Below are 26376 nucleotides of genomic sequence, written 5' to 3' on the forward strand. Positions count from 1 at the left end.
AACTACATTAGATATCCCTTTCCTCACACTAATAAATGCTAAATGACACTTTTGAAGCCAATTTAACAGAACTGCTTCCATTCTCTTCCATGTCCCTGTATTACAATGCTAGGAATTTGCCGGGGCTATCTTATATACTGGGGGGCGTATTCACTAATGATTGGTCTAGGAACCCCCTAGTCACTCCAATCACATTCCTAGCATTCTCCTGCCCCCTCAATTGGCTTTTGCTAATGGTTCTGGTCCAATCACGGGCTTTTAAAGCCCATTTCCTGTACCATTGCACTTTGGTCGGTACTGGTTGCCGAATTCCAAACTTTTTGGGCAAAAAGTTCTAAATTCGGCCGAACCTCGAACAGCCAATGTTCAGGTCGAACCGATGGTCGACCCGAACCTTTCGATCATCCCTAATGCTGACATGGAAGTTGAAGAATCGCTTTAAAATTGCACAGCAAATATGTGAACAGCCTCCAAAGAAAATCATGTTCTTTCACTTGTCATGCATTTCCATGCATTCCCAAATTGCATTTGTGTGAACCAGGGCTAAAAAAACAAAAACAAATGCAGCCATCACATCTAAGAACTGGTATGTTGCATAAATGTTTACTTTTGGGTTTAATAACTGCTTGAACTTTCCATGGGACTGAACAATTTGGCTAGCTTTCCAGGTTGGACATCCTACAGAAGCAGCAGGAAGTCATTCATTTATTGACTATATTACTACTAGCCCACTGCCTACCAGCTTGTAAACAAGTCTTTACCATAATTGGTCAATAATATCAGACAGTTCCCAACCCTTCTGTTAAAAAATTCAGTTGGGAGCTGTCATTAGCAGCAAGTCTTTGTCGGGATTAGATTGTCAATTTTTGTATGCATTGAGGGGACAGTTCGGTAAAGTACACTGTTTACTATATTTTTATTTTACTTTTCTTTAATTGAATTGCACAAAATGACTCTTCATTGATATCTCCGCACAGCAGCATGGTGTCTGTGTGTTTGTGTGAATAGACATCAGATGTGCATCAATGCTATGCACCACTGCATGCCTTCACCTTTTCTGTGGCTAGGTCTAGCTGGATGGATGGTGACTAGATCTGGATTATTATTATTTTTTTTTTTATGTCCTTCTGTTAACATGATGGATTCACTGAACTCTTTATTTTACAGTCTTCTGATCAAAGCTAAGGATGAGCGATTTAGAAAATCTTGCTCGAAGTCTGCAAGCTTTACGGCTACCCCATTGAAGTCTATTGGGGACCAATATTGTTATTCAAATCTCTTCATTTGTATGGCTAATAACCAAGCACTTCTCAAATAAAGGGCATGGGGAGCTAGGCACTAAAACTAAAACTAAAAACAATATTTAAAAACCTGATATGTGTGTGTATATATATATATATATATATATATATATATATATTTTTTTTTTTTTTTTTTAAACCTTTGATTGAGAGTAACTTGGTTTGAGAGCATTTTGCAAGACAAGCAACATTAATTTATAAATTATGACTTGATAAACAAGCAATGTCTTGATATACAAGTAGCATCATGTCACAACTGAGTATAAAAGAGAAGAGAGGTGCCTCTAAGTGTAGCAATATGGTTACATTTAATGAAGGTGCAACATTTAGCAACTCACATAGTTGATGATTAAAACAGGCACATCTAAGTAGGCACCCGGGGTAAAGCTGTCCACTTAGATTATCCCCTGCACCACCATCAACTTCATCCCTTCCACACTGCGCTCCATGAGTGCTTCAAGCTTCACTTTCAGATCGCTCTACTGCAAGGTAGTCTTCCCGGTCACAACTGTGGACTGACAGCAATGAGAGCCGGCGGTTAGGAGGATGGTCTATGTGGACAGCTTTACCCTGGATACCTGCATACTTAGATGTTCCTCTTTTAATCATCAACCATGTGAGTTGCTAAATATTGAACCTTCATGAAATATATTCATATTACTACACTTAGAGGTCTTTTATACTTTGTTGCTCCTGTTGGATTTTGCTTCTCATCCCCTTGTGGAGGCGACATTTGTGGATGGACAATTGATGGTTACACAACCTATCACATTGCCAGCCCTCAAATTTTCCACTCGCCTGCTCGCATTTTGCGAGTCGAAAATTATTGCGGGCCAGGACGAGAGAGGAGAGGAAGAAGAAAGGTGGCTGGATAATCAGAGCGGGGATCGCTGCATCTTTCATTTGAATTGCCGGGCGCTCAGCTTCACACGTAGTCCCGCCTCCTGGCTCGGATCCTTTGATAGACAGAACACCGCCGGTACGTGTGACGTCTATCATAGGAGCCGAGCCAGGAGGCGGGACTACGTGTGAAGCTGAGCGCCCGGCAATTCAAATGAAAGATGTTACAGTGCAGCGATCCCTGCTCTGATTATCCGGATGCCTTTCTTCTTCCTCTCTCTTCTCCTGCACAGGTGAGGCTTGGTAAAAAAAATATGCACTGTTACTGTAAAAATGACACTGGCAGGGAAGAGGTTAACTTTATTTGAGAGGGAGGGGTTAAGTGTGTCCCTAGGGGTGTGTTTCTTACTGTGATTGGATGTGGCTGTGTGTGTAACAGCAGAGATCAATGGTCCTACATAGCAGGACCGTATGATCTCTGCTGTTACACAGGGGAGAATGACAGGCAGCTTTGTTTACATTAACCACCTGCCTTTCTCCCGGTGTATCTGACGATCACGAGTGACCGGCTCACATCGGGTCCGCCGGTCACTCGTGGGGGGGAGGGTCCGTGAGCGAGCAGGAGCGCGCCTCCGGCGGCGCGTGCTCGCTCCCTAGAGCCTCTCAGGCTGTGAGGGTCTGACCGCCGCAGTAAATGGTCGTGCGGCGGTCGGCAAGTGGTTAAGCAATATTTGGACAGTATAGTAGTGCAGGAAGCAGTATATTGCTCTCAAAATAGCAAGAAAAAGGGAGTTAACAACAGGAAGACCATCATAAACACTGTATGTCTTTTCTTTAGAGAGATTGCAAAGAAAGCCAAGGTGTCAGTGAGTACAGTTTCCTACACTTGGAAACTGGAGGAAACTCTGACTGTAGGTCACAACAGAATCAGAAAACAAGTTTCTGAGAGTCAACAGCTTGTGTGACAGGCCGCTCACAGGACAACAGCTTCAACCACAGCTTAACACTGATCAAAGTAAGCAAGTCTCAGTTTCAACTGTGATGAGAAGACTTTGAGCTGCAGGTTTCACCGGTCGAGTGGCTGTAAGAAATCCGTTGCTAAGATGGCAAAATAGGAAAAAGAGGCTTGCCTGGGCCATGAATCCCTGCCAGTGAACTACTGAAGACTGGAAGAAGGTTTAATGGACTGATGAATCCAAATTTGAGATCTTCGGTTCATCATGCAGGGTTATTGTATGCCGTAAAGTAGGTAAAAGGGTGGTTCCTGGGTGTGTGACACCAACTGTCAAACATGGAAGAAGAAGTGTGATGGTCTGGGGCTCTTTTAATAGATACAGGGTTGTCAACTTGCACATAGTAAGTGACAACCTGAACCAAAACTACTACCATAGCATTCTGCAGCTCCATGCAATACCCTCCAAGATATGCCTAATTGGCTAGGGGTTCATCCTATAGCAAGATAATGACCCAAAACATACCTCCTAGCTGTGTCAGAACTTCCTGGTAGGCTTCAAATTATGGAATGGCCACACAGTCTCCATTAAGCTGATTTGGGATAAACTGGACAGAAGGGTAAAAGCAAAGCAACCTACAAGTGCAACACATTGGTGGGAACTTCTGTAACAGTGTTAGGAAGTGTTTTGTTTTTCACCTAATTGTATTGCTATCACATAGGGGACAAATAGCACTCTAGTCAAAATGTAAAATCACATACGTATTCCACATAGACCACAGACCATGCTCCATTAGCTCCTTCCCTGGTCAGCACTCCCAGGGAATACAACTGTGAACCAGGAAGAGATATAATACATGTCACTTCCTGGTTCATTTGCTGGAGGGAGGATCATTGAATGAATGATTGCTGAGCTCCTTCCACCCTACCTACATACTTGTTCTGGACCCACAGGTGGGGCAGCAGAACCTAGAATACATAGTGGGGGAAGTCAAGCTGGGGTTTGGTGCCTGTACAAGAAATCAGGTAGCTTTAAAACTGCTCAGACCACTTCCAGGAAAAAACCGACAGCCTGCTAGTCAAGCACACGAACACTAGTCAGTTTGCAATGTACACATGGGTGTACAGCCGTGGCCAAACATTTTGAGAATGGCACAAATATTCATTTTCACGATGTCTGCTGTCTCAGTTTTTATGATGACAATTTGCATATGCTCCAGAATGTTATGAAGAGTGATCAAATGAATTGCAATTAATTGCAAAGTCCCTCTTTGCTAATAAAATGAGCTTAATCCCATAAACAACATTTCCACTGCATTTGTGAAGAAGGCTTCAGAGCGCCCAAGAAAGTCCAGCAAGCGCCAGGACCATCTCCTACAGATGATGCAGCTGTGGGACCTGGGCACCAACAGTGCATAGCTTGCTCAGGAATGGCAGCAGGCAGGTGTGAGTGCATCTGCACGCTCAGTGAGGCAAATACTTTTGGAGGATGGCCTGGAGTCAAGAAGGGCAGCCAAGAAGCCACTTCTCTCCAGGAAAAACATCAAGGACAGACTTATGTTCTGCAAAAGGTACAGGGATTGGACTGCTGAGAACTGGGGAAAAGTAATTTTCTCTGATGAATCCCCTTTCCGATTGTTTGGGGCATCCGGAAAAAAACCTTGTCCGTAGAAGAAAAGGTGAGTGCTACCATCAGTCCGGGGTCATGCCAACATGCATCCTGAGAACATTCATGTGTGGGGTTGCATCTCAGTCAAGGGAGTGGGCTCACTCACAATTTTGCCTAAGAACACAACATAAATAAAGAATAGTACAAAAACATCCTCCAAAAGCAACTTCTTCCAATCATCCAAGAACAGTTTGGTGAGGAACAATGCCTTTTCCAGCATGATGGAGCACCTTGCTATAAGGCAAAAGTCATAACTAAGTGGCTTGGGTAACAAAACATCAACATTTTGGGTCCATGGCCTGGAAACTCCCCAAACCTTAATCCCATTGAGAACTTGTGGTCAATCCTCAAGAGGGGGGTGAACAATAAAAACCCACAAATTCTGACAAACTCCAAGCATTGATTATGCAAGAATGGGCTGCTATCAGTCAAGATGTGGCCCAGAAGTTGATTGACAGCATGCCAGGGCAAATTGCAGAAAAAGAAGGGTCAACACTGCAAATAAACTTAATGTAATTGTCAATAAAGGCCGTTGACACTTATGACATACTTGAGTATACCATAATAACATCTGATAATAAGATCTAAAAACACTGAAGCAGCAGACTTTGTAAAAATTAATATTTGTGTCATTCTCAAAACTTTTGGCCACAGCCTTAAAAGTGATGCGAGGCCTATGCTAGTGGCAGCAAAAGGGTTGAAGTTTCCATCAAAGTAGTGTGCCAGGGCAGGGTGCTGCTGCGATGTCGTCTCTTTAACCTCCTCCTTCCCAAGCCTATTCTAACACTTTGCTCCTACATGTAAAAATCTACTTTTGTTTTGTTAGAAAATAACTTAGAACCCCCAAACACTATATATATATATATATATATATATATATATATATATATATATATATATATATATATATATATATATATATATATTTAGCAGAGACCCTATAGAATAACATGGTGTGTGTTGCAATTTTTTATGTCACACGGTACTTGCGCAGCTGTTTTTCGTAGTTTTTTGGGAAGAAAAACACATTCATGAATAAAAAAAAAACAGTAAAATTAGCCCAATTTTTTTGTATAATGTGAAAGATTATGTTACGTCGAGTAAAAAGATACCTAAAAATGTCATGCTTTAAAATTGCGTCTGCCCGTTGAATTGCGGCAAACTACGGTGCTTAAAATTCTCCATAGACGACACTTTAAACGTCTTTACAGGTTACCAGTTTAGAGTTACACAGGAGGTCTGCTAGAATTATTACTCTTGCTCTGACATGTGTGGTGCGATCACCGTTTACATATGCGTAAAGGGAGTAATGTATGCGTTCGCATTTGTGCACCAGCACGGTGGGACGGGGGCGCTTTAACCACTTAAGCCCTGGAGGATATGGCTGCTCAAAGACCAGGCCCTATTTTGCGATTCGGCACTGCGTGATTTTAAAGGACAATTGCGCGGTCGTGCGATGCTGTACCGAAATGAAACTGATGTCCTTTTTTTCCTACAAACAGAGCTTTCTTTTGGTGGTATTTGATCACCTGTGCGATTTTTACTTTTTTGCGCTATAAACAAAAGAAGAGCGACAATTTTGAAAAAATACACAATATTTTTCACATTTTTTTATATGAAATTCTCAAAAAAAAATGTAAAAATCAAAATTTTTTAACATTTTAGGCCAATTTGTTTTCTGCTACACATTTTTGGTAAATAAAATCGCAATAAGCGTATTTTGATTGGTTTGCGCGAAAGTTATTGCCTTTACTAACTACGGGAAAGATTTATGTCATTTTTATTGTTTTTTTTTTTTAACTAGTAATGGTGGCTATCTGCGATTTTTTTTTTTTTTGCGGGACTGCAACATTGTGGCAGACAGATTGGACCCCTGACTGACATTTTTGACACTTTTGGGAGTACCAGTGACATTACTACAGTAATCAGTGCTAAAAATATGCACTGTAAGGGCTCTTTCACACGGGCGGTCCGATCAGATCCGCCTGTCAGTTTTTTAGGCGGATCTGATCGGATCCTCCATGCAGCTCTATGGGGCAGCGGGTGTCAGCGGAGACACCTCCGCTGACACCCGCTGCTATCCGCATCCGATCCTGTGCTGAAATCTGGACGGATGGAAACTCTATTTTTCCATCCGTTCAGTAATCGGAGCGGAGCGGATCTGATGAGAGCGGACAAGCGGTCCGCTCTCATCCGATCCCCCATAGAGGGCAGCGGGTGCTGAGACACCTCCCTCTCCGCTCTGCGAGCGGAGACGGAGCTGTCATCCGCCCGGCTCAGCGGGGATCGCGGATCGATCCCCGCTGAGCAACACGGATCCGCCTACGGAGGCGGACCGTGTGAAAGAGCCCTTACTGTAAAAATGACACTGGCAGGGAAGGGGTTAACTTTATTGGTGATCAGTGGGTAAAATGTATCCCTAGGGGTGTGATTCTAACTGTGGGGGGGCGTGGCTTGTGATGTAACCACAGAGACATATGATCCTACATAGCAGGATCGCATAGCCTCTGTACTTACGTCAGGGAGAATGACAGACGGCTGTGTTTACATCAGCCGTCTGTCTTTCTCCCTCTCCTGTGGGAGATTGCGAGTGGCCAGCGGACATTGGAGCCGCCGGTCACACGCGCGGGGATGCCTGTGAACGAGCGGGGGCGGGAGCGCGCCCCCGGCAGCGCACGCTCACCCCCTACAGGCTCCTGGGCGAGCGACGTAGTACTACATCGCTTTGCTCTGGAGAGGCTGACTGCCACAGTAAATGTACTTGCGGCGGTCAGCAAGTGGTTAAATGCATTTATTTTCTTTTAGTTATTTATTTTATACAAAACGTTTTTTTTCTTTTTACACTTTTTTTTATTTATTTTTTTGTACAAACTTTATTGCTATCACAAGGGATGAACAACATCCCTTGTGATAGCATGGGCGTGACAGGTTGTCTTTTTTTGGAGAGATTTGGGGTCTATTAGACTCCAAACCTCTCCTCTAACCCCCCCCCCCCGTGCAGCCAATCAGACTGAGATCACTGCTTCTCTGGCTGCTGGTGGCCAGGTAAACAAAGGAGCGGAACCGGAAGTGACGAATACTCATGGGTCACGGTTTCCAGGGTTACAGAGAGAGGGGAACAATGTCTGTTCCTGTCTCTCTGTCCCAGGCAGCCATCTCCGCGATGGGACTGGAGAACCCAGGAGAGGCGGTGGCGGTGGGAGGGGGGGTGAACCCTTTCGCCACCCGCAGAAGTGATTGAGTGGCTAATTAGCCACTCAATCACTTCTGCTTTGTAGGGAATCACCGGCTAAAACTAACGGTACCAGGATGATGCCTGTAGGTGCACCCACCATCCCAGTTTAACCACAGAAATCCAAGGACTTGTGGGCACGTCCTTGGGTGGGAAGTGGTTAAGTAACCCACAGTGCTGTGGGTTGTAATATCTATAATATTTATTTGTGAAACAAAGACGCATGCAGATAGTAAAACTAAAAGATAACAATTTGAAACAAACAAAAAAGACAGATTATAGTTTATTTCCTCTAAGGTTACACAGAGTAAAGGGGGTGCATTGGACAGCTTATCAATATTCTGAGAACACATCCATCCTACTCTGGCCTGTCCATCGTCATGCCTGGCTGGCTCTGCTAACTTAGCTTGCTGTTACAAAGTTGTAAAAAAATCCTTTCTTTTCAGATGTATTTTGGTGTTTATAAAGCAAAAAAAAAAAGGTTGTTAGATGTGGAATACTGATGAACAGTGACTTGCAACACATTTCAGTGGTGTTAATTTCACACATCATTCACTTTAATTGAACGATCACATACAATAGGTGGTGGTTAGGGAAATGGCTCTGAGTGAATGCTCATCATAGACAACTCTTCTGCAAGTTTATAAAAGAGCAGCCATGCCACAGCTAAAGTTCACGGTGACTGACGGGCAGTGCGGTAAACTGCAATATTCAGCTCTCCGGAGGCTTTATTTTACACCGATAGAGTTACTATATTTTTCAAGCCTCCTTAGACTATTTTTTTTCTAGATTTTTTTTTACTTTCCTTTTATACATTACAGCTGAACTCTGAATAAATATAAAAGACAGAAATAAGTGCGGCTCTATATTTATTATTATATCATTAACCACTTCTAGACCGGAAGATTTTCCCCCTTAATGACCAGGCCATTTTTTGCGGTTCGGCACTGCATTACTTTAACGGACAATTGCGCGATCGTGCTACACTGTACCCAAATAAAATTGATGTCCTTTTTCCCCACAAATAGAGCTTTCTTTTGATGGTATTTTATCACCTGTGCGATTTTCATTTTTTGCACTATAAACAAAAAAAAAGCGACAATTTTGAAAAACAAAAACAATATTTTTCACTTTCTGCTATATAACATTTCATAAAAAAAAAATTAAAATCAAAATTTTTCATTATTTTAGGCCAATTTGTATTCTGCTACATATTTTTGGTAAAAATAATTCCCAATAAGCATATTTAGATTGGTTTGTGCAAAAGTTATCGCGTCTACAAACTAGGGGAAAGATTTATGTCATTTGTATTTATTTATTTTTGCTAGTAATGGCGGTGATCAGCGATTTTTAGCAGGACTGTGACATTGCGGTGGACAGATCGGACCCCTAACTGACATGTTTGACACTTTTGGGGGGACCAGTGACATTACTACAGTAATCAGTGCTAAAAATATGCACTGTTACTGCAATAATGACACTGGCAGGGAAGGGGTTAACCCAGGGGCGATCAAAGGGTTAAGTGTGAGCCTAGTGGGTGTTTTCTAACTGTGGGGGGGGGGGGGGTGGGCTTATGGAATCAATACAGAGACCTGTGATCCTAAATAGCAGGAACACAGGAGCTCTGCATTGATACCAGAGAGAAGAACGGTCTGCCATGTTTACAACAGCAGACCGCCGTTCTCTCTCTTTACGGGGAGCGATCGTGGGTGCCCAGCCGCAATCACGGCTGCCGGCCCCATGGATCGTCTTCCCCGCTGGCGAGTGGGGATACAGGTACAGGGATTCACAGGAATCTACCGACCTGCTGCCGTATAACTGCGGCACCTGGTCAGCAAGTGGTAAAATTGAATTTTATTGTAAGCAGTGTACATTTAGTACTTGGCTTGGTATCAGTTTTTTTTAGCCTGTGTAGAGCAGAACTTATACAATTAGAGGTAGAAGCAGCACTGGGAGCCAGTCAGCTGTCCAGCGGTGCTTGTATGTTAACCAAGGCCAGGACAAGGGTTGGGCAGGAGGATGGCCTCCCTGGGAACTCTGGTACCATGTGAGGTCCTGGGGCAGCACAAGGAGATGGGGGGAGGGATTTGTGTTGGGAGGGGGAATTTGCTGGGGGGGGGGGGGGCAGCAGGAGGTAAGAATTGTTCTTGGAGGGGAAATTTGTGGAGGTGTGCTAGGAGTGGTAATTTGTGTTGAGAGGGGATATGGGGGAAGAGGATTTGTGCTAGGTTGGGCTATTTGGGGGTTTGTGCTATAAAAGGTCAAATTTTTTATTTTTTTTGTGGGAGGGGGATTTGTGCTAGTAGGGGAATTTTTTTTGGGAGGGGGTGGGAAATTTGTGCTAGGATTAGGGATCGAGTGAGGGTATTTTGTGCCAGGATGGGGGATTTGGAGTAGGGGAAGAGGATTTTTGCTCGAAGGGAAAATTAATGTTAACAGAGACCAAGCTGATAGGAGGAGAGAACAGGGTGGCAGAGGGATAAGCTTACTTATCTGCTACTTTTTCTTTCACTGTTCATTCACAGGCTGGGAAAGGGACAAGACCTGTAAGTGCTTCCTATGCCCCCTATTTTAGCACCACCATTTTCATAAGTCACTTCACATGTGCAAGATAAAGAGCATGATGTCATACACCTCGTCTTATGCATGCGTCACATGACATCACATGCAACTGTTGAAACAAGAAAAAACCCTTCCCCCCAGATCTGTCAGCAAATGAGTGAAAATTCAGAAAATGACAGATTCAGATAGAATCAAGAAATCAAGAAAGACATGTGGGAGCAAATATATTGACAAATCAGGAAGGGCTGATCCTGGGGGATCAGACAGAACAGAAATAGGGATAATAGGTCCTAGATTTATTCTATTCTTTTCTACTCAAAATTTGAATCTCGGAAGATGGTTATATTTGTTCTATTCTATTTTATTCTATGCTGTTGTTTTTTTTCTATACTATTCTGTTATTTTCTATTCTATTCTAATCTATTCTTTTCTATTTTGTTCAAATTCAGAATTGATTCTATTTGAATTTTGGTAAATGGTTATATTCTTTCTATTTTATTCTATTCTATTCTATTCTATTCTTTTCTATTCTACTATAGTCTATTCTATTCTATTCTTTTTTTTTCTATTCTATTCTAATCTATTCTTTTCTATTTTATTCAAATTCAGAATTGATTCTATTTGAATTTTGGTAAATGGTTATATTCTTTCTATTTTATTCTATTCTATTCTATTCTATTCTATTCTATTCTTTTCTATTCTACTATAGTCTATTCTATTCTATTCTTTTTTTTTCTATTCTGTTCTTATTTATTCTATTCTTTTCTTATGTATTCAAATTCAAACTTATTCTATTTGAAATTCGAATTTCTGAAGATGGTAATATTCTTTCTATTGTATTCTACTGTTTTTTTATTCTATTCTATTTTTTTTCTAGTCTATTCCTTTACTTTCTATATTATTTTATTCTTGTTGGAAATTGGAAAACAAATTGAAAACTTTTCGAATTCGAAATCTATTTGAATTGAAAAAACTATTCGAAATTGATTTGAATACTATTTGAATCTAATCAAATTAAAACATTTTCTGCATTTTTTTCCCGTGTTTTTTTCAGATTCGTTTAAATTCGGTACTATTGTAATTCGAAAATTCGGATACATCCGAATTTCCAAAAACAAAAAGTTTGTCCGAATTTTAATTCGGAACAAAACAAACTGCACATGTCTACAATCCGCCTCTGGTGGCAGGTGACGCGGCAATTGGCAATCTGTATCTGGTGGCAGGTGACATAGCAAGTGAGAATCCGCATCTGGTGGCAAGCGAAGCGGCAAGTGACGCGATGCGGGAACCCGCACAGTAATTGCGCTGGTTCCTGCATCGCACCAGTGTGAAGCAAGCCTGACAATCAGGACTTACTGTGTATAAGCCAACAGTTTACTGTGACACTAATATCAGTTCGTGTTTACTCTGTTCCTTTTATCTGCAGATCAAAGAAGTAACAGTATGATTTGCATACAGTGTCAAATAAAGAAAACTCACAAGTAAAATAATTAAAAAAACTAAATTTGTTCCTATTTAAACATAGAAACATATAAACATAGAATGTGTCGGCAGATAAGAACCATTTGGCCCATCTAGTATGCCCAATATATCTGAATCCTATGAATAGTCCCTGGCCCTATCTTATATGAAGGATAGCCTTATGCCTATCCCATGCATGCTTAAACTCCTTCACTGTATTTGCAGCTACCACTTCTGCAGGAAGGTTATTCCATGCATCCACTACTCTCTCAGTAAAGTAATACTTCCTCATATTACTTTTAAATCTTTGCCCCTCTAATTTAAAACTGTGTCCTCTTGTGGTAGTTTTTCTTCTTTTAAATATGCTCTCCTCCTTTACCGAGTTGATTCCCTTTATGTATTTAAAAGTTTCTATCATATCCCCTCTGTCTCTTCTTTCTTCCAAGCTATACATGTTAAGGTCCTTTAACCTTTCCTGGTAAGTTTTTTCCTGCAATCCATGTACTAGTTTAGTAGCTCTTCTCTGGACTCTCTCTAGAGTATCTATATCTTTCTGGAGATATGGCCTCCAGTACTGCGCACAATACTCCAAGTGAGGTCTCACCAGTGTTCTGTACAGCGGCATAAGCACTTCTCTCTTTCTACTGCTTATACCTCTCCCTATACATCCAAGCATTCTGCTGGCATTTCGTGCTGCTCTATTACATTGTTTTCCCACCTTTAAGTCTTCTGAAATAATTACTCCTAAATCCCTTTCCTCAGATACTGAGGTCAGGACTGTGTCAAATATTCTATATTCTGCCCTTGGGTTTTTACGCCCCAGGTGCATTATCTTGCACTTATACACATTAAATTTCAGTTGCCAGAGTTCTGACCATTCTTCTAGTTTTCCTAAATCCTTTTCCATTTGGCGTGGTTATTTAAAGTGGTTGTAAACCCTTACATATACACAGTGAAGTGACTATCCTTAGGTGATAGACAGAGATGAAACAACATAAGTTGTACCTGTTTATCTGAGGTCTTCTCTTCTCTACTTCCGTTCAAAGTCCAGAAAGCTAAGGCTTGTCTGAGCTGTCAGAAATAAGCGGCAAAGAGCTGAAGTTACACTCCGCAGAGTTCAGTGAGGAGAGTTCTGAGATCTGATTGGAGGGAAGAGACCCCCCTTCACGCAGCACACAGCACACAGCAACAGAGCTGAGGCTGTCAATCAGCTGGAGCTCCCTACCATCACCTTTTTTCTCTAGGTTTCAGGAAAACTTCTTAGAAAAGATTCATGCTGATAGCAGATAGAAATTACACTTTGTGCTCTTAATTGAGACAAGTACACACTTTAATTGAGACAAGTACACACTATAGAAGGATATGCTTTTTTATATTTTTTATTATAATTTTTTATATTCAAAAACTTCCTATTACTCTTTCGTTTACCCTAATAAGCATTTTCTTTAACTTCTCCCCTTGACTAATATTTTTTTGCCGTTGTTTACTTCTATTTTTATTACCAATAATAGTGAAATATTTTTTTTGTATTCATCAATTTTTTCTTTTAGGCCCTGTTCATACCTGAACGTATTTCAGCTCATAAAATGCTCAACTCTGAAGTCTCCAAACGCCCAACAAGCAAAATCCTATTAATTTCATGGACCCCTGTTCACATATGAGCCTTTTTGTCTCCTTAAAGCGGAGTTCCACACTAAAAAAAAAACTTTGCAGCATCAGGTGGAGTACACAAACCTGAAAAAGAATTGGATCGTTAATATTTTTTTTTTTTGACTTACCAGTACCTTGTTTTTAATAAAAATTAACTTACCTTCCTTCCTCTTCCTCCTTATGCGGCCGCGGCCCCCGACGTCACTTCCTCCTTTGCATTGCGTCCTGGAAGATGAGCGTCATCAATCCCAGGATGCATTGCAAATGACCGTCCGCTACTCTGATTGCCAATCGCAATCTACTGCGCATGTGCGAGATTGCGATCGGCATTCTGGGTAGCTGAAACCAGGAAGAAGGACACAGCGGGGGACACAGCGGCTTCAGACACCCATACCGGAGATGGCCGCACTCTTCAATCAATTTTAAAGGTAAGAATTTATCTATATTAATTTACTGTACACTACTGTAATGTGGGGTTAGTGTTAGTGTAATTGGTGTTAGTTTAGGATTAGGGGGGTATTTTTAGGTAAAAAATGTGTATGTGGCCAGAACTCTGCTTTAAGCAAAACGCCTGAAGCTCAAAAAAGTACATGAGCTTCTTTTTTGGCAGATTACAAGCGTTTTTGTTAGATGTCAAATCCCCATTTTTATTTATTGATTGCCTTTATATTTGATAGTCATTTCTTTTGCATGTGTGCGCTATTCTCTGTAAATATGCATGTCGCTTGGTTCATAGCTGCACCAGCTTTAGAAATACATGTTCAGGGTGTGCCCCCCCCAGCTCTTTGTTTGTTTGTAATGTATTCGGTCTGACCAGACTTCTGGGGTTGAGCACCCCACCCTCCCACACCTGTACTCTATCAGTGTCCACTAGCAAGTAGATATAGGAGGAGTCCCTTAGAGCCCATTCACACTGCAGCAGCACGACTCTGTACTACTTTGGGGGCGACTTGTGAAGTCCCGTGCACCGCGACTTCGTTGCACGGACTTCATATAATGAATGTCTATGCAAGTCACCCCGAGGTCGCCCCAAAGTAGTACACAACCCTTTTTCTAAGTCGGAGCGACTTGTGTCGCTCCTATTAGAACGGGTCCCGTAGCAGTCAATGGACCGCGAGGGACCACGACTTGTCAGGCTGACAAGTCGCCTGACAAGTCGCTCTAGTGTGAATGGAGCCTTATAGTGCAGTTGCACATCACTCCCAGTAAGGAGTAATTATCTCCAATGGTTTAGAGAGGCTGGATTCATCCTTCTTTTTATGGATAGTGTAGGACCCACTGATAATGGGGTGCTTTGACGTAGTGGTGGGCTTGAGCACGATATGGCCATATGGTGGGACCAAATCCACATTTTTATTTATTGATTGCCATTATATTTGATAGTCATTTCTTATGCATGTGTGCACTATTCTCTGTAACTATGCATGTTGCTTGGTTCATGGCTGCACCAGCTTTAGAAATGCATGTTCAGGGTGTGCTCCCCCAGCTCCTTGTTTGTTTGTTAGATGTCAATGCCTGCCTCCAAACACCTGCAAAAACGCCCGAAAAAAAACGCCTGGAAAAAGCCAGAAAAAACGCCTGGAAAAAAGCCCAAACAAACGCCTGAAAACAATACGCTCATGTGTGAATGGAGCCTTAGAAAAAAATGTACAATGATCTTTTCATTTGTAAAAAAACTTGGCAACTTTTGTTTTGTCACTTTTTTGTGTATCAGCAGAAAAAAAATGTGTTTGTCCTTAAAAAAATGATATACGAATGCATTACTTTGTTGCCCTAAGTTATGACAAAATTCTAATCAAATAAACTGTACCAATAGAAATGTAAACATTGCTCTGGTCCATAGTGGATATACAGGGGCAAGAGCTTAATTGGTGGCATGAACCCCTAGGAGGACCAATGTTTTGGAGTAAGTAGAATGCAGAATAGCATGCAGCCCAGGTAGCTTCTAGCAAGAAGATCAGAATGGACTCTCCGAACCAGTACAAGGTGGATTCTGAATGGCTGCTGGTTTACTAGCAGATAAAAATCAGCGTTATTTGCTGAAGAAGGACAATCCATAAAGAATATTGCCAGGGAGAATTTTCCGGTACATTCTTCAGAGAAGCTTAGATAAAGCTACTGAACCTCCTTTAGGACTCATGTACACAGTGCGGTTGAAAATCTTTTCTGAACCTTGGAAACTGACAGCTGGAAACCAACGGAGAAAAACGTCCATTTTACAGCTTTTACATACCACATTTATGCGATTTTAGTGACGGTTGTGAGCATTTGAGGTTAGAAGCGTTTTTAAAGATAACCACAGGAGACTCTCCCAAATGCCCACAATGCATGAAAAACCAGTCAATTATTAACTATTTGGAAATTCTTTGTGAGAAGGGAGAGTGGCAGAGAGAGCTGTGTGCTTGTAGACAGCTGTCTTAGTTTTTGTGTTTTCACTATGGAAATGCTCCTGATGAAGCTGAGGCTCCGAAGATGTAGAATATTGCGTTAGAGGACCAGAGTTCATTGCTACTGGACTCATCCATTGATGCAGGCAACAGCATGTGGTGAAATTTGTGTTCTTTCAACATTTTTATGTTCAAAAATTATCAGAAATATTTTCCCTTTTAAAAAACGCTTATAAACACAAACATGCATAAACACAGATTAATGCGTTTACATGCGTGTACACGCATTTGACATTTGAAATGCCAGTAAACTACAGTCTTGAACGCAAATTTTCTGCTTTCAAAAAAATGCCTGTAACCTCAAATGCCTCTAAACTACTATAAAATACATGCACACATAAGATAACATAGAGGAGAGTTCAGGGGCTGCTGAGAAAAACGCCCAACTGCTCCTAAATGTCCATTTAGCAGCTGTAGTGTACATGAGGCCTTCTGAGTCTTATATTTTGCTTTCCAGTTTCATCAGTTTCTCTTTGTGGAGATATAGCAATGCATAATTGTTCATTAGAGTGTCTGCCATTCCTTCCAGGTTATTACCTGTTTAACCTAGATCAGGGATCTTTAAACCATGGCCCTCCAGCTGTTGTTAAACTACACATCCCATGAGGCATTGTAAAATTCTGACATTCACAGACATGACAAGGTATGGTGGGAATTGTAGTTCCCGAACAACTGGAAGGCCAACGTTTGGAGACTCCTGACCTAGATAACCAATTTGCCTAGTAAAGCTGTTCTGCAAGCCTAGTTGTGGATCATTTTTTATGGTGGAATTAGGTACTCTAAGTAGAGAGTTTGGTTTCATATTAGAATTTTCTATAGTATAAGGGAAGAACATATGAGGGACTTTTCATAGACGAAACCATGGGCGATACAAACATTTTATTTTTTCTTCCAGGAATCCTAGTGATACAATGAGGTGATCTCTGTTTGTTGTGCCAGAAGACTGGAGAGGGGTCTTCTATTAGCAGCTACAATTTCTCTACCCAAATAGTCTTGTAGGCAGGTGTTAGGCTGCCTTATCTTCTCTATGCCATTTCTTCAGGCTGATATGAGACCGTTTAGGACTAACTTGCCCCCTGCTATGGGCTCCAGATGGCCATCTTGGAGAGCATATCTTTGTGGATACCAAAATCCTATAGGATATGGTGGCCAACAGTGGCGGGTGGTGCTCAAAATTTTTGGGGGGCGCAAACAGAAAATTTTAATAGGCATTGCTTTGCGGGAAAAAAAAATGCTGTAAAAAATTGCGTGACTTGACGTGACTTGCGTGAGGTCACAAAAGTGTGAAAGGGGCCTTCAGTAATTAAGGTATACAGTAAACCCCCGCTCCATCGCGGTTCAGTTTTTGCGGTCCCGGTATATTGCGTTTTTTTTTGTAATGTTATTTTACTATATAAATCATTAAAAATTAAATATTTTTGTGTTTTCCATAGCTCTTGCTATGTCTCTCAGTATCTTTTATGTGTTTAAATGAGTTTCTATTGTTTTAAAAGTGTGTTTAAAGACCTTAAAATGCTTTTACACGTACAGTGACAGTAAAAAAAACATGCCTACAAGCAGGCCCGTCGCAACAAGGCAGGCAAACCAAGCAATTGCTTGGGGCCCCGAGCTGGCCTGGGGCCCCAAGACAACGACTGGTCAGTCACTTACTTTGTATCTATTTCTCCCGGAAATGTACAGGGGCGGACTGAGCGGTCGGGCACTTCGGACGTGGTCCGAGGGCCCGGCCAGGAAGGGGGGGGCTATAGTAGTGGATGGAGGGGCCCGGCGCTGATTCAGTGTGAGGATGGGAGCTGGGGAGGGGCCCGGCGGCGGAGCTGCTTCTGTGTGAGGTGGGGAGGGGCCCGGCGGCGGCGGAGCTGCTTCTGTGTGAGGTGGGGAGGGGCCCGGCGGCGGCGGAGCTGCTTCTGTGTGAGGTGGGGAGGGGCCCGGCGGCCGTTGCTGCTTTAGTGAGAGGAGGAGGGGCCCAGGCTAGCGCTTGATTTCCATTGCTGATGGTGTCCTGTGTGCGGGGGCATGTCGACGTCGCATACTGACGTGACGTCGGCGTGCCCCGCCCTCCATCGGGTACGACGATCCAGTACAGAACTTCAGTGGATTCCTGCGATTGTCTTCATCCATCCATCCATGGCAGCGGTTTCATTGTGAGTAGTTCTTGTGGCCTGAAATCCAGCTCCACTCAATGGTCTCTCCTGTGAGGAATGATGTGTACATACATTTGCATTATCCCACACACAATTTTAATAAAAATATATGAAAAATATATGATTCATATATTTTTATTAAAATTGTGTGGGATAATGCAAGTGCACACATTATTCCTCAGAGGAGAGACCATTGAGTGAAGCTGGATTTCACATAGAGGCCATATGTTACAAGAACTACTCACAATCAAACAGAAACCGCCAGGGATCGTCAGTATGCGACGCCGACACGCCCCCGCACACAGGACACCATGGAAATATATATATATTATACCTTTTAGCTGATAAAAAAATAAAAGGCTTTGCGTGTGTGCGGGGGGTCGGGGGGGCCTCCATGTCCATTTTGCTTGGGGCCCCCAAATTCCTTCAAACGGCCCTGCCTACAAGGCATTTTAATAGGGTTTTTCTATTTCGCGGATTTTCTCTTTTCACGGCTGGGTCCGGAACGTAACCCCCGCAATGGAGGGGGGTTTACTGTGACATGCCCCCTTTCAATGCAGAGAGACCAGCGTGCCCCCTTTCAATGCAGAGATCATCGTGCCCCCCTTCAATGCAGAGATGCCAGCGTGCCCCCTTTCAATGCAGAGATGCCAGCATGCCCCCTTTCAATACACAGAGACCAGCATGCCCCCCTTTCAATACACAGAGACCAGCGTGCCCCCTTTTCAATACACAGAGACCAGCGTGCCCCCTTTCAATACACAGAGACCAGCGTGCCCCCTTTCAATGCAGAGTGACCAGCGTAAGCGTGTCTCTCCCCCCCCCCCATGCTAGACCAGTGCACTTACCTCAGTGTACCCCTACATATACCCAGTGTATAGCTATGGGTAGAGTGTACCCTGATCTATGCGCTGTATACTTTCTATATACCCAGTGTATAGCTATGGGTAGAGTGTACACAGGCTCCCCATCCTGCCACAAGAGTGTGCTTGTGAGATGTTTGCACAGATCATTCATCTATTTTCCTCTCTTGAACCAGAATTAGCCGGTATGGCAATGAGTGTGGAGATGTCAGGTCGGAGTAGGAGCCGAGGCTCCGGAAATGAGGGTGGACAAGGATGGAGTAAGGTGACTGTGTGGGCTCTCCAGCCCCCTGCACACTATGGACTCTCATAGAAGGAGTGAGGCGGCCGGGGCTGTGGCCGGGAAGATGCCAGGGACCAGAGCAGACTGTGGACGAGTATCTGAGGAGCGCAGAGCAGAGCGTGCACGAGGGAGCAGGTATAGCTGTCACAGGGGCAGGAGGTGGAAGGGATCAGAGTGGACACAATGCCTGGATCGGTGTGTGTCTGGGACTGACATCCATGACATGTACCTGGGGGGGTGATGATGTACCTGGGGAAGGGGGACACACACCTCTATGGAGATCTCAGCGGCGGCTTGCGGCTTCTCTTCAGTGGCGTCCCCTTAGTCTTCAGTCCTCCTGCCTCCTTCCCCAGCCAATGGCATGGGGTTTGCCTTCCGGCCAATCAGGAAGCGCGTATCGGACCCGCTTCCTGATTGGCCAGGAGGAGGATCCGTGTAACAAAAGCGAATTTTCATTCGCTATTGTCACACAATGGGTGGGCTCGGGGCGCACTGCTCTGCGCCCCGGGTCCACCCTTTGCATCACCCTATTAGAGCCTCTGGCTCTAATCAGGTGATGCAAAAAAAAAAAGTCCATTGAACTCCATGCGTCCGGCGCCCCGCATGTAGATTAGGGGGCCGGACGCATGGATGGGGGGGCGGCCCCTGTGCCCCCAACACACTGGCCGCCACTGGTGGCCAACTTAAAACAGAAGTCCTTAAATAGGAGATTCTGCTACATCCGGTGTGCCTGCAGTGTGGAAGTAAGATCAGAATAGGTCCCTGCTGGTTAGGGAGAGAGTAGAAGTAGCACTATGGGGAAGTTTCAATCGAGGAAGGAAGGAAAGAATAGGTTTTCTATTACAGGGTGGTATTGTTGTAAACTGCCTTCTTTTTGTGATCATTCAATTGCTAAACATAAAAAATGTAAGTACGCATGTTTTTTGACTCCTACCAGTTCTCGGGTATACTGGGTAGACCCCGTCCACAGGCTTTATCAAGCACATCTCTTCTACATGGTAACACACATGCAATCCTTGATGGATTCTGTATTGTACAGCTACAATGTTTGACCAAGTTGAATTCCTGCAACAACAGCATGCTTGGAGATTTGATAAACATGACTGAAATGCCTGGGTGGAAATGAGTAATCTTTTGCATTATGCGCACCTTATGCTTTTACTTTTCAGAATTATGCTGAATAACTGCAGCAGCAATTAAATTTGTCTTTATAAATGCAAAGTAAACTTCCAGAAAAGAGATGTTTGCATTAGCTGTTAGGATTAAAGCAGATGAAATGTTCCTTGTTTGAAGGGATTATGATTTTTCACATGCAAGTTTAAAGAAAAGAGGATGATTTACCTACAACAGTGTGATTATAGCACCAATGTGCTTGCAGAAACAGTATTCACATTTGTTCACATATCGAGAGCAAAAACAGAAGAAGAATTATCAGTAAAGGACAGCCAATAGCAATTTCTTGATTATTTATGGATTTAGTATGTTAATAGATTTATAAATTCTAATAAGTGTAGCCTTCTGGTTAGGTTTTATGGTATTGGTTTGTAAAGATAATAATAAATGCATGTTTACTGTACATCTTACTATAAAGCACAATGAATTTTTAATGTTACAAGTTAAAGAAAAGATATAATATTAATAACAATAATAATAATAATCAGTGCATTTACATTTGGATTATAATGGTACAAATTTAAAATAAATTATAATAATAATAATCAGTGCATTTACATTTGGATTATAATGGTACAAGATTAAAATAAATAATAATAATAATAATAATAATAATAATAATAATAATAATAATAATAATAATCAGTGCATTTACATATAAATAATTTAAGAAAATTGTGAAGGTGTTCAACAAAAATATTATAATTCTGTGGGAGCAGAGGTTCCTAAGGCTAGAGCTATGTTACTCTTAAAAAACCAAGAGGAGCTAATCCTAAACCCAATGAAAACTGATCAGTGGGAGCCTAAAGGGACAATACTGCTGAATGACAAACGTCTTGGAACAAGCAGAATGACTAATGTAATAAAGACTATCGCTGTTATTAATGTTTAAGAACATTTTCCAAAACATGAAAACCTGCTGCCATCAAGCCTCTAACAAATCTTCTGCTTTTAGGCTGATGATTAAAGAGCACTTGTCAGGTATGCATTTTTATAATTTCTACAAAAGTGACTACAAACTGACACTAGTCAGTCATATGTGCCCAATTGGTTGACAAAAATGAGTCATTAACCATCAACGTTCATCAACCATGTGTCTAGTTTTAAAAAAAATTAAAAAAAAATTTGGTTAAAAAACATGGTCCTTAAATGGATTGATTGATCTGGAAAGGAATATTCTATAACTCTGTACCCTGCTAGGTTTTCACTGCTGTCCAGGTTTGGATTGTGGCACCTTGCAGTTGATTTAGAAATCAGGAGTTGCAATAGACATACAAAAAAAAAACATATATGTATATATATATATATATATATATATATATATATATATATATATATATATATATATATATATATATATGTGTATATATATATATATATATATATATATATATATATATACTATATATATACATACAGTATCTCACAAAAGTGAGTACACAGCTCACATTTGTGTAAATATTTTATTATATCTTTTCATGTGACAACACTGAAGAAATTACACTTTGCTGCAATGTAAAGTAGTGAGTGTACAGCTTGTATAACAGTGTAAATTTGCTGTCCCTTCAAAACAACTCAAAATGCAGCCATTAATGCCTAAACCTCTGGCAACAAAAGTGAGTAAGTGAAAATGTCCAAATTGGGCCCAAAGTGTCAATATTTTGCGTGGCCACTGTTATTTTCCAGCACTGCCTTAACCTCCCTGGCGGTATAATTGTTTCTGATTTTAGGTGCTGAAAGCGGTACAATTATTTTGCATGTAATTCTTAAGGACGAGCAGCCCAAACCAACTATTTACATATGATTTTTTTTACTGTGCGTTCTTCTTTATAACATCTCGGGTATGATAAAGTTTGAAACACAAAATCATAAATTATAGTATAATAAATAACTATAAAAAAGTTAAAGAATATATATATATATATATATATATATATATATATATATATATACGTATACATATATTATATATATATATATATACGTATACATATATATATATATATATATATATATATATACACACAAACACACATATATAAATGTATATATATATATATATATATATATATATATATAGTATAAGTACAGTAAAACTGCAGGCAAGGGCACTGGGGGGCAAACTAATGTCAATTTATTTTATTTAGTAATGTAATCCAATAGGATTACAATATATCAGTGTGTTCGAGTGTTTTACTTTTCAAATTTGCCGCCGGTTTCACCCCCCCCCCCTGCGACGTGACGCTCGCAGGGAACGGAAGCCGAGGCACAGAGCATCAGGCGGAAGAACCAGCCGCAGTATGCTGCAGAAATACATCGTGGGATCCCGGGGACAAGGTAAGCAACCTCGCTTCCTGGATCCAGCGATGCTCCCTGTCGGTATCCCGAGTGTGGCTAGGGGTTACCGCTAATGGCACTGAAATTCCACCCCAAGCCACATTCGGGAATACCGCCAAGGAGGTTAACCCTCTTGGGCATGTAGTTCACCAGAGCTTCAAAGGCTGCCACTGGAGTCCTCTTCCACTCCTCCATGACGACATCACAGAGCTGGTGGATGTTGGAGACCTTGTGCTCCTCCACCATCAATTTGAGGATGTCCCACAGATGCTCAATAAGATTCAGGTTGGGAGATATGTTTGGCCAGTCCATCACCTTTACCATTAGCTTCTTTAGCAAGACAGTGGTCATCTTGGAGGTGTGTTTTGGGTCATTATGTTGGAATACTGCTCTGTGGCCCAGTCTCTGAAGGGAGGGGATCATGATCTGCTTTAGTATGTCACAGTACATGTTGGCATTCATGGTTTCCTCAAGGCACTGTAGCTCCCTCCCCACTGCCGGCATCACTCATGCAGCCCCAGACCATGACACTCCCACCACCATGCTTGACTGTAGGCAAGACACGATTGTCTTTGCACTCCTCACTTGGTTGCCGCCACACACACTTGACACCATCTGAACCAAATACGTTTATCTTGGTCTCATTAGACCACAAGACATGGTTCCAGTAATCCATGTCCTTAGTGTGCTTGTCTTCAGCAAACTGTTCTTGTGTATCATCTTTAGAAGAGGCTTCCTTCTTGGACAACAGCGATGCAGACCAATTTGATGCAGTGTGCGGTGTATGGTCTGAGCACTAACAGGCTGACCCCCACCCCTTCAACCTCTGCAGCAATGCTGGCAGCACTCATTTGTCTATTTCCCAAAGACAACCTCTGGATATGACTCTGAGCACTTGCAATCAACTTCTTTGGTCGACCATGGTGAGGCCTGTCCTGAGTGGAACCTGTCCTGTTAAACTGCTGTATGGTCTTGGCCACCGTGCTGCAGCTTAGTTTCAGAGTCTTGGCAATCTTCTTATAGCCTAGGCCATCTTTATGTAGAGCAACAGTTCTTTTTTTTAGATCCTCAGAGAGTTCTTTGCCATGAGGTGCCATGTTGAACTTCCAGTGACCAGTATGCGAGAGTGAGAGCGATAACACCAAATTTAATACACCTGATCCCCATTCACACCTGAGACCTTGTATCACTAACGAGTCACATGACACCGGGGAAGGAAAATGGCTAATTGGGCCCAATTTGGACATTTTCACTTATGGGGTGTACTCACTTTTGTTGCCAGCCATTTAGACATTAATGGCTGTGTGTTGAATTATTTTGAGGGGACAACAAATGTACACTGTTATACAAGCTGTACACTCACTACTTTACATTGTAGCAAAGTGTCATTTCTTCTGTGTTGTCACATGAAAAGATATAATAAAATATTTACAAAAATGTGAGGGGTGTACTCACTTTTGTGAGCTACTGTATATATATATATATATATACACACTCCGAGCCCAGGGTGGCATGATGAGTCATGTACAAAAAGTATGTCTTTTGCAACCTGGTCCAAAGCATGTGATTAAATTATGCTGGTTGTCATTAAACCTGGAATTAGTCCAAGAGGGCATCGCTGTATTGAATGTGAGTATTACAGCAAAATATGTTTTTGTTTTGTTTCTAAATTTGCTGGACAAATAAGATCAAATTTTTGTCTATTTGTTTTATTTAACAGTAAAAGATAATCTACTTGTGAATGCAAATCACAGAAACACGGTATCAAATATTATTTTGATTGGTTCCCCTGCCCTATAATCTATAATAAAATTGCAATCCTCCTGTTAGCCTAATCAGACATTTTCAAATGGCAGTCACTGAATGGATGCTCTGATTTCTTCTTGTTAATATTCTCTCTACTAGAAAAATACCTACAAAAGAGGATAATACATACAGAGGGGAATTTATCAAATTTAGAACAACCAGAATCTGGAGCAGCTTCTATCCTTCATTTTCAAACTTAATTAAGCAAGCTGAAGATGAAAGCTGATTGGTTGCCATACACAGCTACTATAGATTCTGTCTCCTCCATTTTTATGAATTCTCCCCATATACTTTTTCCTTGTGAGTATTTCTTTTCAGGGTGTTTTATTTGAAATTAGTTTTAGGGCTGGATAAGAAAATGTTTACATCTGAAACCTCCATGAGTGTCAGAATCCTGCATCACCTACCAAGCATTGTGGTTCCTTCTGCTGACCCTTACATCATTAAAGGACACAGGGTTGAAGTAGGGACTGGCAGGAGGAACCACAGCACTCAGCTGGAGACCAGTCATTCTACACACCTGACAGTGTGTTAGAAGCATACATTTTTCTGCAGTGGTAGTTCTTAGACAGAGCATAGATCGATGGTGGAACAGGTAAGTATTAACTCTTTCTTTTGCAGGGTGATTTAAAACAATGCAGCATCCTGTTATTCAGCCAAAAGTTCTGAGCTCAGAATACATTGAAATAGGACCCATGCAAAAAACACTTCCAAACGAACTTTCTAGAAGGCTGCTCCAGACATACAACATTTTGCCTGTTCTAACCCACAGGTTACTATGCACAGCTGCACCAGATTATGTGTGTACCAGTGTTAGGCCCCTTTCACACAGGCGGACCGTTCAGATCCACCTGTCAGTTTTTTTGGCGGATCTGAACGGTCCCCCCATGCATCCCTATGGGGCATCGGATGTCAGCAGAGACACGTCCGCTGAAATCCGATCCGATCCGTCAAATCTGGACGGATGGAAACCCTATTTTCCATCTGTCCAGCGGATGGGATGGGATGGGATCGGATGAGAACGGACCAACGGTCCGTTCCCATCCGATTTCCCCAATAGAGATGCATGGGGAACTGACAGCTGTGTCTCCGCACATAGCGCGGAGACACAGCTGTTATCCTCCTGCTCAGCGGGGGATCGGCAGATCCATCCCCCGCTGAGAAAAACGGCATCCGTCCGACGGACAATGTGTGTGTGAGAGAGCCCTTAGGAAATCTACCCTATAGAGTACACAATATGAAATAAAAAGTCTCAAAACTGTGCAAGAAGTCCAAAATTTCTCTCCATGATCAGATGTGCTTCCAGTGAAGCATATCTCCACCGTTCCCCAAAGTGCAAGTGCTCATTTCCAATATTGACTCTCACTGCATAGTTACATAGTTAGGCAGGTTGAAAAAAGACACAAGTCCAGCTGGCTCAACCAATAAAAACAAAAAAAATAAACAGTAAAGAAACTACAAAGAAGCATGTTGTCAGGCACCAGAACCCACAGGACACTTGGATATGGCACGAGGAATGGGTGCCTTTAATCTGACCCAGCCTGAATGTGTAGCCAAACACCACTGTAAGGAACCACAAAACCCAGCTCCATAAATGTATCAATACATCAGACCATCCATGGATTGCATTCACCTTTTAGGCTCAAAAAGGTAAAA

The sequence above is a fragment of the Pelophylax lessonae genome, assembly GCF_965119305.1.
Source record: "Pelophylax lessonae genome assembly, chromosome: 2".
In the NCBI taxonomy this organism is placed as follows: domain Eukaryota; kingdom Metazoa; phylum Chordata; class Amphibia; order Anura; family Ranidae; genus Pelophylax; species Pelophylax lessonae.